The following is a 17228-nucleotide window of genomic DNA, read 5'->3' on the forward strand; positions in this document are numbered from 1 at the left end:
GACCACAAAGTTTGAGTAAAACTCTTCCTAGAACATATCAATAACCAAAAGCGGCCACATTTTAGTGAGCTTTTGGATGAGAATATACTATGGAATGCAATACCTAGAAGTCTCAAGGTACATCAAATGTGATAACCATGTCTACCATAGAGCGAAGATGAAAGCATCAAGTAATCTGAGAATCAGACAAAGATGGTAAAAATAAGCCATGCCGGGGAAACCATTATTCGCATTCAACAATTTGTAAACTGTAAACGGGAAAAATTACACCCTAAAGAAAAAGAAAACTCACCAAACAGAACAATAGTAAACATCCAATTTCTTGTCTTGTTTTGTCACAACACACAGCACAGTAAGTGAAAATCTAAGGAGGAAGAAGGAATCCTGCTAATATAACTGAATTGACTAGCATTGCATGACGTGTGATATTCAATAATTTTATGTCGTCTAAACCAACCAACCTTATGAGCAGCAGCATCAACTTTGGCGAGTCCTTTGGCTGTGAATGTCCTTATAGTAGCATATCATTGCTATGAATAAGAGAATCGCATTGGCTGTGACGAACCACAAGAAGTGATCAGCCACGATCCACAAGATGGCTTCGAAAGCAATGAGAGTGGAACAGATCAGGAGAGTAGCAGTCACCCAGCTGGGATTGGGTGTTCTTGAAGCAACCAGAGAGCAGAATTTAGCAATGTGGTAAACCAACATTGCTAACAAGTGCTCTTCGTAGGGATTAACAGGTAAAGCTTCACGCAGAATTGCAGTTGCATCTTCAACCAACTTGACAAGATTGTGTAAGCTGCCACCTACTTCACTGCAAGATTAGCGCACATTAGTATGATTAGCAACTGGTAACCGTGTCTGTGAGACTATGACTGAGAGTTATGATTTTCAGATTTTGGATGGATTCAAATTTTGGTTTCATAAAGTTTTTATTTTTGAAAATGAAAGCTGTCTTTTAAAAAGTAAAAGTGATAGGTTTTTAAGATATGTATTTGGTAAAATTAAATTAAAAATTATTTTTAATAAGTAAAAATACTACAATTATATTTAATAAAATAATTTTAAAATTAAAAAAAATTATAATAGACAGAAATATAAAATTTAAATTTAAAAGTTAATTAATTTAAAAAATTATATTAAATTTTTTAATTTTGATAAATATAAATCAACTTTAGAAAAATTTTACTTTAGTATTTTTAAAATTATTTCCGTCTTATAAATTAAAAATTACAAGCACAGATATATGATCTTTTCAATTTATCAAACATAAAATAAAAAATTTGTGTTATATCTCTTCAAAAACTTTATCAAATCAAATTCAAATATACAGTAAAATCTTTTATTATTATTATTATTATTATTTGAATAATAAAACAAATAAATCTGAAAAAAAGTTGATGAATTTATAAATTATAAGGAAAAATATTAAACAAATATTTCAAAAATTGAAATGCTAAATTTATAGATTTTAAAATATTATAATATTAGATACGATTAATCTCTTTGTTAGAAATTTATAATTTTTCAAAGATTTTCAAAAAATCTTATAAATCCTTTGTAAAATTCTTTAAACTAGGGGCAGGGGAAAACCATATCACTATATCAGCAAAGAACGGAAATAAATACACGAGAGCAGCTTTACACAAGAAGCAAATGGTAATCTCTCCTCAATAATTCCTTTTAAAAAAATGCTTGCTTTTTCGGATATATTTTACTATAATTTTTGGAAAAAAAATAATACTAATATTAATATTAATAATTATTATAAGAATAAATTAATGCAACAATCACCAAGCACAATGATTAATCTAAAAAATTTAACATACCTATGGCATCCGGTTCGAATTTTAAGAAGATAAAAACAAATAAATTTTTTCGATAATATATGAAGATTTTAACCTTTTTTTTTACTTTTGTAAAAATAGAAAAGTTTACCAGACATTTAGTTATATATTAGCACAAAAAAAAATTTCACTCAAATATAAATATGGGTGACAAGACAAAAAGGTCAATAACAATTGAATTATACCAAAACTACTGTTTTACAAAATAGTTATAATATTTTAAGAGTAGAAATCGAAATCCTTTCCTCAACAAAGCATGGGATGAATTGTCATTAATTGTCAACGTTAGTGAGTCATCTAACAAATTATTATCAATTTACCATTCACTTTGAGCAATTATGATACGTGTAGATAAAAAATTAATTACTAAATTATTTATTTATATAAAATATATGTTAATATATATATATATATATATATATATATATATATATATATATAATTTGATAACTAATTTTTAATTTGTATATAGTATTTTTGCACTTTGAGAATGTTTTTTGAAGGATTTGCTTAAGGTTGTTGTTTAATACTTGTTGACTTTTGCCAGTTAAAACTTAAAAGCCAAGTCACCCAAGGTAGATTTGTTAAAGAAAAATTAAAACAAAAAAATAGTAAAATAAAAAAATAAATTAGTTATTATTAAATTTATAATTTTATAATATATAATTTTATTTCTTGATTTATGATCGATTAATTTTTTTTATCAACCTACTTAAGTTTCATCCAAACTTTTTGCACATAAAATACTAATAAGTGTAAAATATTTTTTATTTTTCTTAATTTTCATTATATCAAATATTTTGTGTGACTTTCAAAATGATTGACTGGTCCTATACACGCTGCTTTGGATATTAAATAATAATTGATTTTCATGGTGAACTGGACAACTGATGAGTAAGTAATATCCCAACTTAAACGGGTCAATTTAATTAGATTATCAGAAAGTTGGTCACTAGACATGTCTGATTTATATATTAAAAGAAAACGGTTGAGAACAAATCTAAAATGGGTTAAAAAAATAGGTAAATCCGATGCTTTTTAGCAATGAATTAGTTTAGATTAATATAAAATTAAAAATTTTAATTTTTAGAAATATAATTTATATAAAAATAATTTATTTTATTACATTTAATTATTTAAATATCTAACTTATTAATTTAATAACCAAATCGATTTATAGAACCTGAGTAATATACAAATCATTTTAAGCATTTGTTTTCTTAGAAGAAGAAAAAAAAACATAGTCACCTCTTGGAAAGCTATATTTACTAAATAAAATTATGGATTTTGTTAGGTAGACAATAATTTTTGTGAATAATATGAATAATAAACTTAAAATTTAATTTAATAAAATAAAAATATACTATATTTTTAAATTAATCATCTAAATTTTAATATTAAAATAATCATTTACACATCTAATAAATTAAACATCTAATATATTTATTATTCAAATTATTTATTATTTTCGTTGTCTACGGATACTTGTTAGTTGTTACTAATATACTACTACCGGAGAAGAGATTTGAGTTCGATTCTTGAAAATATAATTGTATATACTTTAATTTTTAAAATTTTACAGATTTTACTGGCAGCTCGTTAATCATTACGGTTTTATTCTTTAAAAAAATTATTATTATTTTATTTCTATATCATGTTAAGCGACACTATAAACCAACCAATCGTTACACTATATCATTTATAAATTAGCAAGAGATCAGTGTGATCTTAGTTATTTGGAAGTCACAATATCTATTTTCTATTTTCAAATCCAAAAAACGTATCAAGACATGGACTAAAATTGACAATATTTTTAAACATAAAACTTATCTAAACCTAAAAAACCCTAAACCCCTTAAAGTTAAAATAATAAATAAATAAATAGACAGAAAAAGAAAGGCTCTCCTTTTCCCACTCCTCTGGATGCCAGACGTTGAAATTTGCATTGTTGATGCGGCGCTTGTGGACAGTGTTCTACTCTTGTTCAAATGATTCGCTTTTTCTTTCTAGAAACTGTGACTCTGCATCTATATTTGTTTATTTTATGCATTGTTTATCATTACTTAAATTTGATGGATATGTTCCAGATTATTAATTACCTGCTCCTAAGTTTCAAGTTTTAACAAGTATATAACCGGAGAGAAATGAGAAGATACATAGAGATCATGGAGTCGAAGGAGTCGCTTTACCTGACAGCCATGACCGGTATTGCTTGTATAGCTCTGTGGAAGACGAAATTGAGCCTCAGAGAGAGAGAGAGAGAGAGAGAGAGAGAGAGAGAGAGAGAGAGAGAGAGAGAGAGAGAGAGAGAGAGAGAGAGAGAGAGAGAGAGAGAGAGAGAGAGAGAGAGAGAGAGAGAGAGAGAGAGAGAGAGAGAGAGAGAGAGAGAGAGAGAGAGAGAGAGAGAGAGAGAGAGAGAGAGAGAGAGAGAGAGAGAGAGAGAGAGAGAGAGAGAGAGAGAGAGAGAGAGAGAGAGAGAGAGAATGTTAGGCATGCGCCAGATATACTATTCAATCTCATTTCAGTGAAGGCATTGGATCAAGAGGGATATTGCACTTCCTTTGGTAGTGGAAAATGCAAGATTATCAAAGGGGCTTTCATTGTTGCTAGAGAAGACAATAGTCTTACTACTCTCTACCGGTTGCAAGCAAAGTTGTGCAAAGAAGATGTGAATGTAGCTGATGATTCCTCTTCTTTGTGGCATATACGTCTTGGTCACTTGAGCGAGAAAGGACTAAGCGTCTTGGCCAAGAAGCACTCACTTCCAGTGAAAGGTACAACTTTAAATACTTGCACTCATGGTTTTGTTGGAAAGCATGCTAGAGTATCATTTCATAATTCTGGACCTCATAGGAGATCACATGTTCTAGATTTAGTTCACACTGATGTTTGCACTATGGATGCTAAGACACTAGGTGGTGCATCATATTTTGTTACTTTTATTAATGATTATTCTCGAAAAGTGTGGGCTTTTGTTTTGAAATCTAAAGACCAGGTGCTCGGTATCTTCAAACACTTTCATGCAAGTGTTGAAAGAGAAACAGGAAGGAAATTGAAATGTGTTCGAGCAGATAATGGTAGTGAATATAGGGGTCCGTTTGAAGAGTATTGTAAAGGACATGGGATCAAGCTTGAGAAGACGGTTCCTAAGACTCCTTAACATAATGGAGTTGCAGAGAGAATGAATCGCATTATCAATGATAGAGTCAGGTGTATGCTCTCTCATGCAAAGTTGCCTAAATCCTTTTGGGGTGAAGCAATGAGGACTGCAGTAGATTTGATCAACCTTTCTCCTTCAGTTCCACTGAATGGTGATGTTCCAGAGAAAGTTTGGAGAGGGAAAGATGTCTCCTATAGTCACTTGCGAGTGTTTGGCTGCAGGGCTTTTGTTCACATTCCAAGAGATGAAAGGTCTAAACTTGATGGGAAGTCAAAGCAGTGTATCTTCATGGGTTATGGTCACGAAGACTTTGGTTACAGATTATGGGATCCGGTGAGCAAGAAGATAATTAGAAGCCGAGATGTGATTTTTCTTGAAGACCAAACTATTGAAGATCTTGAGAAGACAGATAAGCCAACAGTAACTGTTAGACGTTCTGTTGATGATGAACCTGGTCCTTCCACTAGACCTCCTATTGACGGGGGAGATGTACAAGTTGATAATGATGGTGATGATTTGCATGATGAACCTACACCTCAACCTGAGGTGCCAGATGTTGATGTTCCACCTGAACCACCAATTGAGCTTGAATTGAGAAGATCTACTAGAGAGCGTCATCCTTCTCAGAAATACTCTCCTCATGAGTATGTGATGAATACTAAGACTGGGGAGCCAGAGAGCTACCAGGAAGTTATGTCTGACGAGCATAAAGAAGATTGGTTGAAGGCCATGCAAGAGGAAATGAAATCCTTGCATGAGAATCATACTTTTGAATTGGTGAAGTTGCCGAAGGGTAAGAGAGCATTCAAGAATAAATGGGTGTTCAAATTGAAAGCGGATGAAAGTGTCTCACGGCCAAGGTACAAAGCTCGATTGGTTGTGAAAGGCTTTGAGCAAAAGAAATGTATTGATTTTGAGGAGATTTTCTCTCCAGTTGTGAAGATGTCCTCTATTCGAGTTGTGCTTGGATTGGCAGCTAGCTTGAATTTAGAGGTTGAGCAGCTTGATGTGAAGACTGCATTTCTTCACGGTGACATAGATAAAGAAATCTATATGGAGCAACCAGAGGGTTTCGAAGTTAAAGGAAAGGAGCATCTTGTATGCAAGTTGAAGAAGAGCTTATATGGGCTGAAGCAAGCGCCAAGGCAGTGGTACACGAAGTTTGATTCCTTCATGGAAGGTCATGGGTACAGTAAGACTCCTTCTGATCATTGTGTATATGTTAAGAAATTCTCTGATGGTGATTTTATAATTCTCTTGCTTTATGTTGATGACATGTTGATTGTTGGTCATAACACTAAGAAGATTGAAAGTCTTAAGAAAAACTTGAACAGATCCTTTGCTATAAAGGATTTGGGTCCTGCAAAGAAAATCCTTAGTATGAGTATCACTCGTTAATAGGAAGAATTGAAAACTGTGGTTGTCGCAGCAGAAGTATATTGAGAAGGTTTTAGAGAGGTTTAGCATGAGTAATTCCAAATCAGTTAGTACTCTACTTGCTAGTCATTTCAAGCTGAGTTCGCAGCAATGTCCTACAAGTGAGAAAGAGAAAGCGGAAATGAAGAAGATTCCATATGCATCTGCAGTTGGCAGTTTGATGTATGCTATGGTTTGCACCAGGCCGAATATTGCTCATGCCGTTGGAGTTGTTAGTCGGTTTCTCTCTAATCCTGGCAAGGAACACTGGCAAGCAGTGAAGTGGATTCTCATATACCTTAATGGTACTTCCAGAGTTTGTTTATGCTTTGGGAGTGGCCAACCTGTGTTGGATGGTTACACAGATGCGGATATGGCTGGGGATCTTGATTCAAGGAAGTCTACTTCTGGTTATATGATGACTTTTGCAGGGGGAGCTGTGTCGTGGCAATATCGACTTCAGAAATGTGTTGCTTTGTCTACTACAGAGGCAGAATACATTGCTGTTGTTGAAGCTTCTAAGGAACTCTTGTGGATGAAAAAATTTCTACAAGAGTTAGGCATCAATCAAGAGAAGTTTGTGTTATTCTGTGACAGTCAGAGTGCTATCCATCTCAGTAAGAATCCGACGTTTCATTCCAGATCAAAGCACATAGAGGTGAGGTATCATTGGATACGTCAAGCGCTTGAGATGAAGTCATATGCACTTGAGAAGATCCATACTGATAATAATGGTTCAGATATGATGACTAAGAGTTTACCTGCAGTGAAGTTTGATTCCTGCAAAGAGAAGGCGGGCTTGGTGAAGCAGCCTAACCCCACTTGAGTTGGTGAGGGGGAGATTTGTTGGTGGATCCCCAACCAAGTGGGGCCCACAAGTTTTTAAAACAAAAAAAAAAAGAAATAAAGAGAGAAAGTGGCTAAGCCACGGTGTGAGAGTGAGAGAGAGTTGGATCTTTTCTTTTTTGAAAAGAAAGAAAGAAACAGAGAGCATCGGCGTCGAGGAAGAAGAAAATTGGGGAAAAGGGCATGTCAACCTTGATCACATTGACTTGGTAAACTTGCTCCATTTCTTATGAAATTTTAGTATGTTATTCTTGGTGTAGAGATGAACATTAGGATATAATTTGTTAGTTGTATTGCCTTCTCTTTTGCTTGATTTGAGATACCCACTTTGTGGAGGGTTTATGTTAATTTCCATCAGTTTTGATGATGTATTTTGTTGATTGTTGAGATGTCCTAGTGTCACTAGGAAGACTGTTTGTGTACCCATTATTCTGATAGTGGAAGTTTTTTCTGGACTAGGTCCCGTGGGTTTTTTGTCCCTCTTTTGGGGGTTTTTCCATGTTAAAAATTCTGGTGTCTGATTATTTAATTTCTGCCATTATATATGTTGCTTGGAGTATCTTTAGTGTTGTCCATTTAATTGCACAGATTGTAGGAAAAATTAATTTTGGTGCTTCTGCTGTTAGACAGATTCTTGTTTTTAAACCGGTGTTGAGTTTTCCCAACAGAGAGCGTGTGTGATCATTTTCAATATGTATTTATTTCCATTTCGATGTTCTTATATTTGTGTGATCTAATAATATTGAGGGAATAATACTTTATTTGCCTTAACTAGAAAGTCCTAAAATGCTTATTATTTTGAACTTCATGCTTTTCTCAGTGGACCCTGAATACATGAAGTCACTGGTTTTTATCACAATTCGCTGTCTTTCAAAGTACCTCGTAGTTTTCCATGCTTCAGAAGCCATTAAAGGTATATATCTCTCTACTTACGAACTCTGTTATATAGTACTTCTAAGAATATGATGTATTGATGGATAAACTTGAGTATTTGATATGAACCAGTTTCTTTTACTTGATAGTTTCTATTTCTATGAGCCTAAAACATGAAGTACTAAATTCTCAGAAACAGATTTTAGCTTGTTAGAATGGCTGCACCAAAAGGCAGATCATCTAGTCTACCAGCATCAAACATGTTTAAGCATCAAGTTTAACCAGTTATTTTCCACTTAACACCATCTTTGTTTGTATTTTGTATGATGCAGGCATTGAACCAACGACCACTCCCAATCATGGAGAAATCATAAATAAAACTTTACATATGTTGGTTGGTCTACTTTATATATGTTAGTGTTTTATATTCATATCATCTTTCTTACTATATATTCTTTCCAAATTGAGTATTTTCCCAACAAGACATAAGAGTATAATAAGACTAGGCCTACGTGTGGAGTATGATTAGTCTCATAGAATCTCTGCTGATGAAAGTTGGCAGTAGTCACTAACTGTTGCAAACGGGTATGGTAACTGCCTAAGGGTCAAAAGACTTGTATACACTTCTATAGCTTGCTTAGGAAGCCATCTACCTTCCCCACATTATATATATGATAAGTGATCTCTCTTTGTCTCACTAGAATAACACAACAATAACAGCAACAAAGCTGTATTCTACTAGGTCAACTTGGTTATATGGAACAAATGAGGCCATTGCCCCCTGTTGGACATCATGTCTATATACTCAACCAAATTATGCTTACATTTCTTTTAATAATTTCTTTCAGAATTTTCTTGGGTCTTTCTCTACCCTAGTCAGCAGCTTATCTCATAGAGTCAGTGCAATAACTCTATGGATAATATTATATATCCAAGTCTTTTTATGAATTAAGTCTAACTAAGTTAAACAATAAGATTTAGAATAATACTAGTCATAACTGATTTTTGTTATGTTAAATCAATTTGGTTGGACTTAGTTAACAAAAAAATTTAAATGTGTAGCATTATTCTAAGTGTGCATATATATATATATATATATATATATATATATATATATATATATATATTTCAATCGTTATTTTCTTTCTTTTGATATCTTTCCCTATTTAAATATCGCATTCTTAATTCTTAATTATGGAACAAATAGATCTCTAAGTTCAAAGTAAAATGAAAAATGCTGGACATACATGCTCAACGATTGAAATTACCATACAAATTCTATATTCCATAAAATAAATAAATAAATAAATATATGCTTAAAGACAATCATTGCCCTTATCACAAACTATTTTAATTAACGACACAAACGTAAAGACATATGCTCCTGCATTATTGTTCCTTTTGCAACCAATCTAAATAACAGACTGCTTATGTATGTGCTCATCTGTCATTGTAGCAGTTTAACACTAGCTCATATGACACTAAAGTAGGTGACAAACTCAATTTGGTATCTTAAGAGACTTAATTTGATCCCTCAATTGAGTAAATTTTATGGTAGATGACTCGCTATAGATGACTGAGGGAATACATTGAGACTAAATTGATTCCCACACTTTTAGTGAAATATCAACAAGCCATTGAGACTTAATTTTACTGCACACATAAGTGTTACGTTAACTAGATTGGTGACAAAAATACCAAATTAATTCATGGTTATAAAATTAATTCATGGTAGAAACTAAACATGTTCAAAAACTCAAGGAACCAAATTGAGTCTTATCCCCATCTTTCTTATAAAATTTTTCCCAAATTGGGTATTTTCCCAACAAAACCAGACATAAGAATACATAATAGACTAGGCCTGAGCAGTAAAATTAGTGTCCTAAAACTCTATAGAAGATACAAGCTCTCGTAATGACAGCTGGCATTAACGGCTGCTAACAGTCACTGTAACTGCCCAAGGGTCAAAAGACTGTTATACCACTCCATAGATTGCTTAGCAAGCCATCCATCTTCCCTAATATATATTATGTCGTATAACATATTCAACATCATAATCAAAATATCAGTTCATAATAGTAACATGTTCTCACTCAAAATGAAGCAACTTGAATTGAATCTTAGAAATAAATAAGATATCACCATATCTTAGAATATCAACAAATATCTTAGATCATCTCTTAGGATTAGGTTTGATACTTACCATTCTTTCAGAATTATTTCCTCATATAATTACGATTAGGATTTGCCTATTATAATAGATTGTTGTAATCGTGTCTTGTCTCTTGTAACATAAAATGAAAAAAAAAAAAAGCCTTTATCCCCCTATGTCGAATTAGTTACATGGATCAAATGACGTCATTGAACTTTGCCATGGATCATGTAAATACTCAACCAAATTATGCTTAAATTTCTTGAAGTAACTTTTTTCATTATTTCCTTGGGTCTTTCTCTACTCTAACCATGTGACTATATCATAAAATCAGAGTAACGCATCCATATATTTTTTAATCCCTGTTTTCTATCTTCAGATATCTTTCCCTATTTGAGTCTCAAATTTTCAATTCTCAACAATGGACTACAAATAGATCTTGAAAGAACAGGTTGAGAATATAATAGTGACCCTATATATCTAAGTTCAAAAAAATGCAAGTGATATGGCCTCAACAATTAAAATTGTCATACAAATTCTATATTCCATAAATAAATAAAGACAATCATTGGCCTTATCATATGTTAACATTGTACCTTAAAAATATTGTTTTTTAACTAAAGCCAGCTTCTTTTACCAAACATCATGCATCCTCTGTTAGAATGTGAGAGCTTAAAGACAGAAATTGAGTTTGTGACAGAAAAATCAACTCCGATCTATAAGTTCTATTAAATTCATTTTGGCAGAAGCTCCATGATATTTATACCTGTGCATTCAACATTCTTGCACAATCAGAAAACAGGAATAAAGTGGACCATAAAGCTTAAGTGAGAATCTTTCAAGAACATATCCTAAATTCAAAGGAGATTTTAGTCAGCTTTCGGATGAAATTAGACTATGTAATGTAATATCAAGAAGTCTTAAGGTACACCAAATTGATAACATGTCTACCAACTACCATAGAAGATCAAAGCATACATGGGCTAAGCATCAAGTAATGAGAGAATCAGACAAAGATGATAAAAACAACTAAATAAGTTATGATGGGAAAAATATCATTCTCATTCAACAATACGTAAACGGTAACATCCGAAAACAAAAAGAAACGGAAAAAGAAAAAAAAATACAAAAATAGAACAATAGTAAGCATATACCTTGTTTTCTCCTTTTCACGAGTTAAGCCGCAAAGTGGTCCTGGAATTAGCCTCTTGTACCAAAAAGGCCCCGAGATTCCGATTGCAGCATAAACATTCTCGAAATTAAAAAAATTGCACTATATTAATCCTCCACTCCCTTTAATTTTCATTGAGTAAGACCTCACGCCGCGGGTGGCATAACACATCTCTTCCATGCTGGACTAGACCAAATGAATAAACTAAAGCAATGCATTTTCATCTAGTTCAGCATAGAAGGATATGTGCTAGGCCACTCACAATGTGATGACAAACTTGGTGGGAAGGGAGTGAGGACCAATATGCTGCATTTTTTTCAATCTGGCTATTGGAATCTTGGGATCGGATCTTTTCCATGAAAGCGACCAATGTCAATCTCAGACCATTTTAGGGTTTAACTCCCGTTTCACACACTACTACAAGAAATTAATTAAGATCAGGGAAAAATGATAGTCAGGGATTGTTTGTGCATTGGGATTTTGGAGAGAAAGGAAAAGTGTGTAGTATCAAAATTTGAAGTTTTACACTACAAAGTACAAACCCTTCCTTTCTCTCTCTCTTCTCCTCTAAAAGTAAAATCACAACTCACAAACAATCCCTGTAAGCGTCTAAATTAAAAGACCTCACTGTCCGATATGTGATACCCCATAGTTTATGTCACCTGAGACCTGACCTTCTGAAGCAACAGTATCGGAACTGTCGTGAGTCCTTTGATATTGAGAGCGTGTAGTGAGGAGGTTGTAGATGTCCTTATAGTAGGATATCACTGCTACCAATAATATAGTCACATTGACAATGATGAAGCACCATAACTGAGCAGCCACTACCCACAAGATGGCTTCGAAAGCAATCACAGAGGAAAAAATCAAGAGACTAGCAGTTACCAGGCTGGGATTGGCTGCTCTTGCAATCATAGAGCAGATGGTAGCAACATGGTAAACCAACATTGCTGCCCAGTGTTCTTCATAAGGATTGGCCAGTAACAATTTGCGCATTGCTCCAGCTGCATCTTCAAGCAATTTGGCAACCTTGTGGAAGATGACATATGCGTTACTTGAATTTCCACTGAAAAATTAATGAATTGCATGTCAGTGGTACTCAGAATTTGTGAGAACATCTATCATTAACTCATAATCAAAATTGTTTATATTATTATACTCAAATATCAAATTAATTTTATTTTTTTAAACAAAAATTACTTAAAAAACACCTCTTAAAAACCTATTCAAAAAAACCCATTATACTGAATTTTATTTAGAATATATTAACATTCTCTTTTCGGATTTTTTATTTAAATAAAAAATTTAATTATTTACTCAAATAAAATATACTAAAAGGCAGACAAAAAAAACTAATTAACAACATAAAATCATTTTTTTTGGTAACTACAACATAAAATCATTTCAAATTAGGTAACTAGGGCCATAAACTCAAACCGTAGTTTATCCTACTTTAACCTAATATAAAATATATCAAATTATCAACGTTAAATTCTGCGGTAGGTTCTTACATTTTCAATGAAATTACAAATTGATCTCTACATTTTAAAAGTTTGTAATTGAGTCTTAAAAAAAATTTAAATTTATAATTTAGTCTTCATCGGTCAAAAAATATTGATTTAACATAATATTATTCTGAAAATATTCTATTAAAATAAGGAATATGTTAAAAATATTCTATTAAATCAAATACTTTTTGAATGACAAAAACTAAATTGTAAATTTTAATTATCTTTAGAAACGTAACATACTTTTAAAATATAAGGATCACTTTATAATTTTACTGAAAATGTAGGATAACAGTATAATTTACCCAATTATCAATGCATGACAAAACCTTAAAATTTTGAACTAATGATTTTTTTTTTTTTCTTGGTGTCTTGAACTAGTTATTTGACCCATCAATGATAGAGACTTCGCTCGACAAAGTTTAAAAAAAAAAAAGTTGGTTCCAAAAAGGTAAAAATAATAAAATTTTAAAAATAAACAGACTAAGTTAATTACTTAACCCAATGAGTTAGTCGGGTTTCCGTAAATTCTTTTGGTCTTGGGGTTTTTGGACTTTAACGAGTTAAAGGCCATTGTTGTCTGTTACGTTCTTTTCAACCTATCTACTGTGTTTTAGCCCAAAAGATGAAAAAATGAGTAACTTAAGTAGTTTTCCAATGCCCTGACCAAAAACAAAGTAATTTTCCTATATATATAAGAAAAAAAGGAAGTAGTTTTCCTACTTTCATTTGTCAACAACATTAATCGGTGAAACCAAAAACAAAAACAAAAACCAACATTAATTGGCCCTCTACTCCTCTTAACATTGACTGCCAGACTCATAGAGCTATGGCTTTGTAAAGCACTTGGTAAGGTTAAGGTTGTTGAAATGTTTGATACTTGTTAACAAACTGAAGAATTGAGATTTAGTATTGTATTCGATGGTTAGCGATTGAAATTTTTGTCCCCAAAATTTTAGTTCTTTCAGTATTTCTAGAAAATGGAGATAGAAATGACTAAAATTTTAGAGGCAAAAGACTGAAATTTTAATAATATTTATCAAAAATATTTTTATTTAATTTTTTAAATTCTAAATTTATCATTTAATCTCTATATTTATTTTAAATTAAATATAATATTAAAATATAACTCAACAATATATTTTATACCAAATATAATATAAAGACTTAATTTAATCTCAATTTTTCTTCTGAAAACAATCTTAGTGAATACTTATATATAAGATCGTATGAATGGACAAAATTATTTTTAAACAAACAAATATGTGTATTAAAGTTTATTGATTTATCACAACTAAGTTAAGGGTATCATGAAAAAAATACATTCAAAATGAATTATTATTTTGAAATATCATTTTTTAAAAGTTTTGGGCAAGTATTTTTGAAATAGATATGTGATTTCATAATTAACGGAGCTGATACAAGATTATTAAAATTGACATTCACCATTAGCTTAATTAGATTGTTTGTGAGAAAATAAAAGCTGTAAATAGTGATAATGGATCTTCTCAATTTTTTTTCATAATTGAGAGAGTAAAGTGTGATCTCTCACCATTAATTTTATAAGTGAGATCAAAAATAAATATAAAAAAAATAATAAAAGATAAAAAATTACACTTCACACTCTCAATTTTTTTAAACAATTGAGAGGATATATTCCCATAAACAGCAATTAGAGGCTGTCAGGATAGTTTAGGTGGGAGTAATGTACTAATGACACACTGAACAACGTCGAAGTCATCTTTTCTAGGGAAAAAAAAGGCTTGGCAAGAATTAAAGCCGGTAAGGTATTTGGTACATTATTATTAAGCAGTAACAATCCGTAGTAGACATGGCCGTCTTGTGCACCTACAACGTGTGCAATGAATGATTAAAAAGCGTTTAGAAATGTTACGATCAAAATTTATTTTAGAAAAAGTCAAAGGAACTAATTAGAGGGTAGTCAATTTGGAGTAAACTAGTTAAAAAAAAGTTTTATTTTTATTTTAAAATTTAAAAAATTAAGATAGTAGAAGTTAATTTTTTTAATAAATTTACTTTTTAATTAATTGACTCTAAATTAGCTGTCCCTAATTAGTTTCCTAATGGGATCGTTTATTTTAATAGATTGGCCAAAATTATTGTTGTTCATGTTTCCTTTCGCCTTTTTGAACTAACTAAAATATTTCATTCAGTCATTTTAATGTATTTAATTACTTTCATCAGTTACTTTTTCATAACTATTATATTGCTATGTATTAATTTCCTCTATTTTTTTAATCAACTATACCAATATTAGAAGCAACTCATACGCCTGCTTTCAAATATCTCGAACTAGGAGTATTTAAATTTAAATCGATATAAATTAAACCGTTTAATTTAGAAGGATAGGTCAGGTTAAAGATCCTCGAGTTTGGAACCGAGAAGAGTATCGACGTTTAGAGCACGATTCATACTCAATATTTGTGGATAATCTTCCAGAAGACATTTCCAAGAGGGAGCTGTTCGAACTGTTCAATTGGACTGGTCGCATAAACGACATATACTTATCAAGGAAACAAAAACATGGTGGCTTATACATTTTTGCGTTCATACGGTATACTACGAAAGGAGGAGCTTTGAAAGCTATAGCAGACATGAATCGGATGCGGTTGAGAGGGAAAGTAGTATTCGTGGGGGAGGCTAAATATCGGAGAACGTCCGCTGTGAAGGAAATGAACAGTGTGCAGCCACGAGGCCAGCAACCACCAGAAGGAGAAAAGAAGCAGAAAGCTCCAGCGGTCGCTGCTACAGATCTAACTAAGGAGAAAACACTCCATGATCCGCACAAGAATGGGTGGACAAAAAAGGTGGAAGTGGGGGTGGCGACAGAAAACTTGGTCTGGTTACAGAGAAGCCTAGTAGGTGGAACGACGAAAGCCATTGACTATAGATCTTTGAAGGAATTAGTTGCGAACAATTTTCCTCAAGTCATCCAGGTGCGAGAAATGGGAGCATATAAAGTGCTGTTGACCTTTGACAGTTTGTTGAATGCGGAGGAGGCTTACACATTCAAAATGAATAGTCTGCTACAGTTGTTCCATAGGGTATGGAGATGGGATGAATCGGAGAAGAGTGAAACTCGAAGAGTTTGGTTGGAATGCTTTGGGGTTCCGTTGCATGCATGGTCCGTGGATACTTTTAGTATAATAGGAAACCAATGGGGTGAGGTGGTTGGATGCGATGAAGTAACGAAATCATGCCAGTCCTTTAGTGTTGGCCGAATCCAAATTGATACCTGTGTGTTAGACGTGATCAATGAATGGGTCCATATCACGATTGGCACCAGTGGCTTTGACGTGTTGGTAAAAGAAGTGGGACGTGAAACGTTTGGGGTGAATTGTCAGGTAGGAATAGTGGAAGGTGAAGCAGTCAGTTGTGAACAACAGGAGAATATACGTGCAAGAGCTTGTGATGACGCAGTTAGGTGGTCGGAAAACTCAATAAATTTGACGAACTGTATAGATCAGGCTGCAGAAGTGATAATGGAGAGACAGCGTGAGGAGGTTGAAGACAAGGACAGATTGGTAATTTCAGAAACAATTTTGAACGAATGGAATTATGAATATTTAAGTCCCGATCAAATGAAATTAGTAACATATTATCCTCATAATTCTGGCATTCATGGTTCAGCTAATTTACTGGGATATGAGGAGAGTACAAAAGGGGATTCAGAAGTAACGGTTTCCTGGAATTATTGCTGCAAGAATATTGGGCTAGCAAAGGAATATACAAAGCCTACAAGCAAAAAAATAAACCATGGGCCCAGCGAAGATACAATCAGCAGCAATCCTTTGTTGGGCCACGAACCACAAGCCAATGCACTGCAACATGATGGAGGCACGGGTACTGCTACTGGGCCGGGTTGCATGGGAACGGGTCAGTTTGGGATTGCTTCGCAGCGTGGAAACGCGATGCTCCCTGCTGCAGCCGCGCACGAGATACTCCCCATCGTGGGAGGCAGGGGACCCAGGCCACGGCCACGTCCTGAAGTTGGGGGATGCGACGAGTCGGCGGGTAGGGCAGGTCCGAAGCAGCGGCGAGGAACCGGGATGGAAGGCGGCGGTGATGGGCTAATGACGAGACCGACGCTCCCCATAGAGGCCGAACCATGCGAATCAGCTGGGGAATCCGACTCTGATAATAGGCGAAGAAAGTTCAGTAGCAGAAGAGATTTGGTAATGGAGGAAGGATGCAGTAAACTAATAGTTGGTGGGATGTCTGAACGGGCCCG

At 33.3% G+C, this 17228-nt stretch overlaps 1 long non-coding RNA gene across 1 annotated transcript; it reads left to right on the forward strand.

Annotated features, from left to right (window-relative positions):
* The first annotated feature begins 7362 nt into the window (after positions 1–7362).
* Positions 7363–8977, forward strand: LOC112723765 (uncharacterized). The gene is made up of 3 exons (XR_003163158.2): positions 7363–7481; positions 8093–8185; positions 8478–8977. It is a non-coding gene; the product is annotated as an uncharacterized lncRNA (long non-coding RNA).
* The last annotated feature ends 8251 nt before the right edge of the window (positions 8978–17228 follow it).

Source organism: Arachis hypogaea, chromosome 11 (assembly GCF_003086295.3).
Source record: "Arachis hypogaea cultivar Tifrunner chromosome 11, arahy.Tifrunner.gnm2.J5K5, whole genome shotgun sequence".
NCBI lineage: Eukaryota > Viridiplantae > Streptophyta > Magnoliopsida > Fabales > Fabaceae > Arachis > Arachis hypogaea.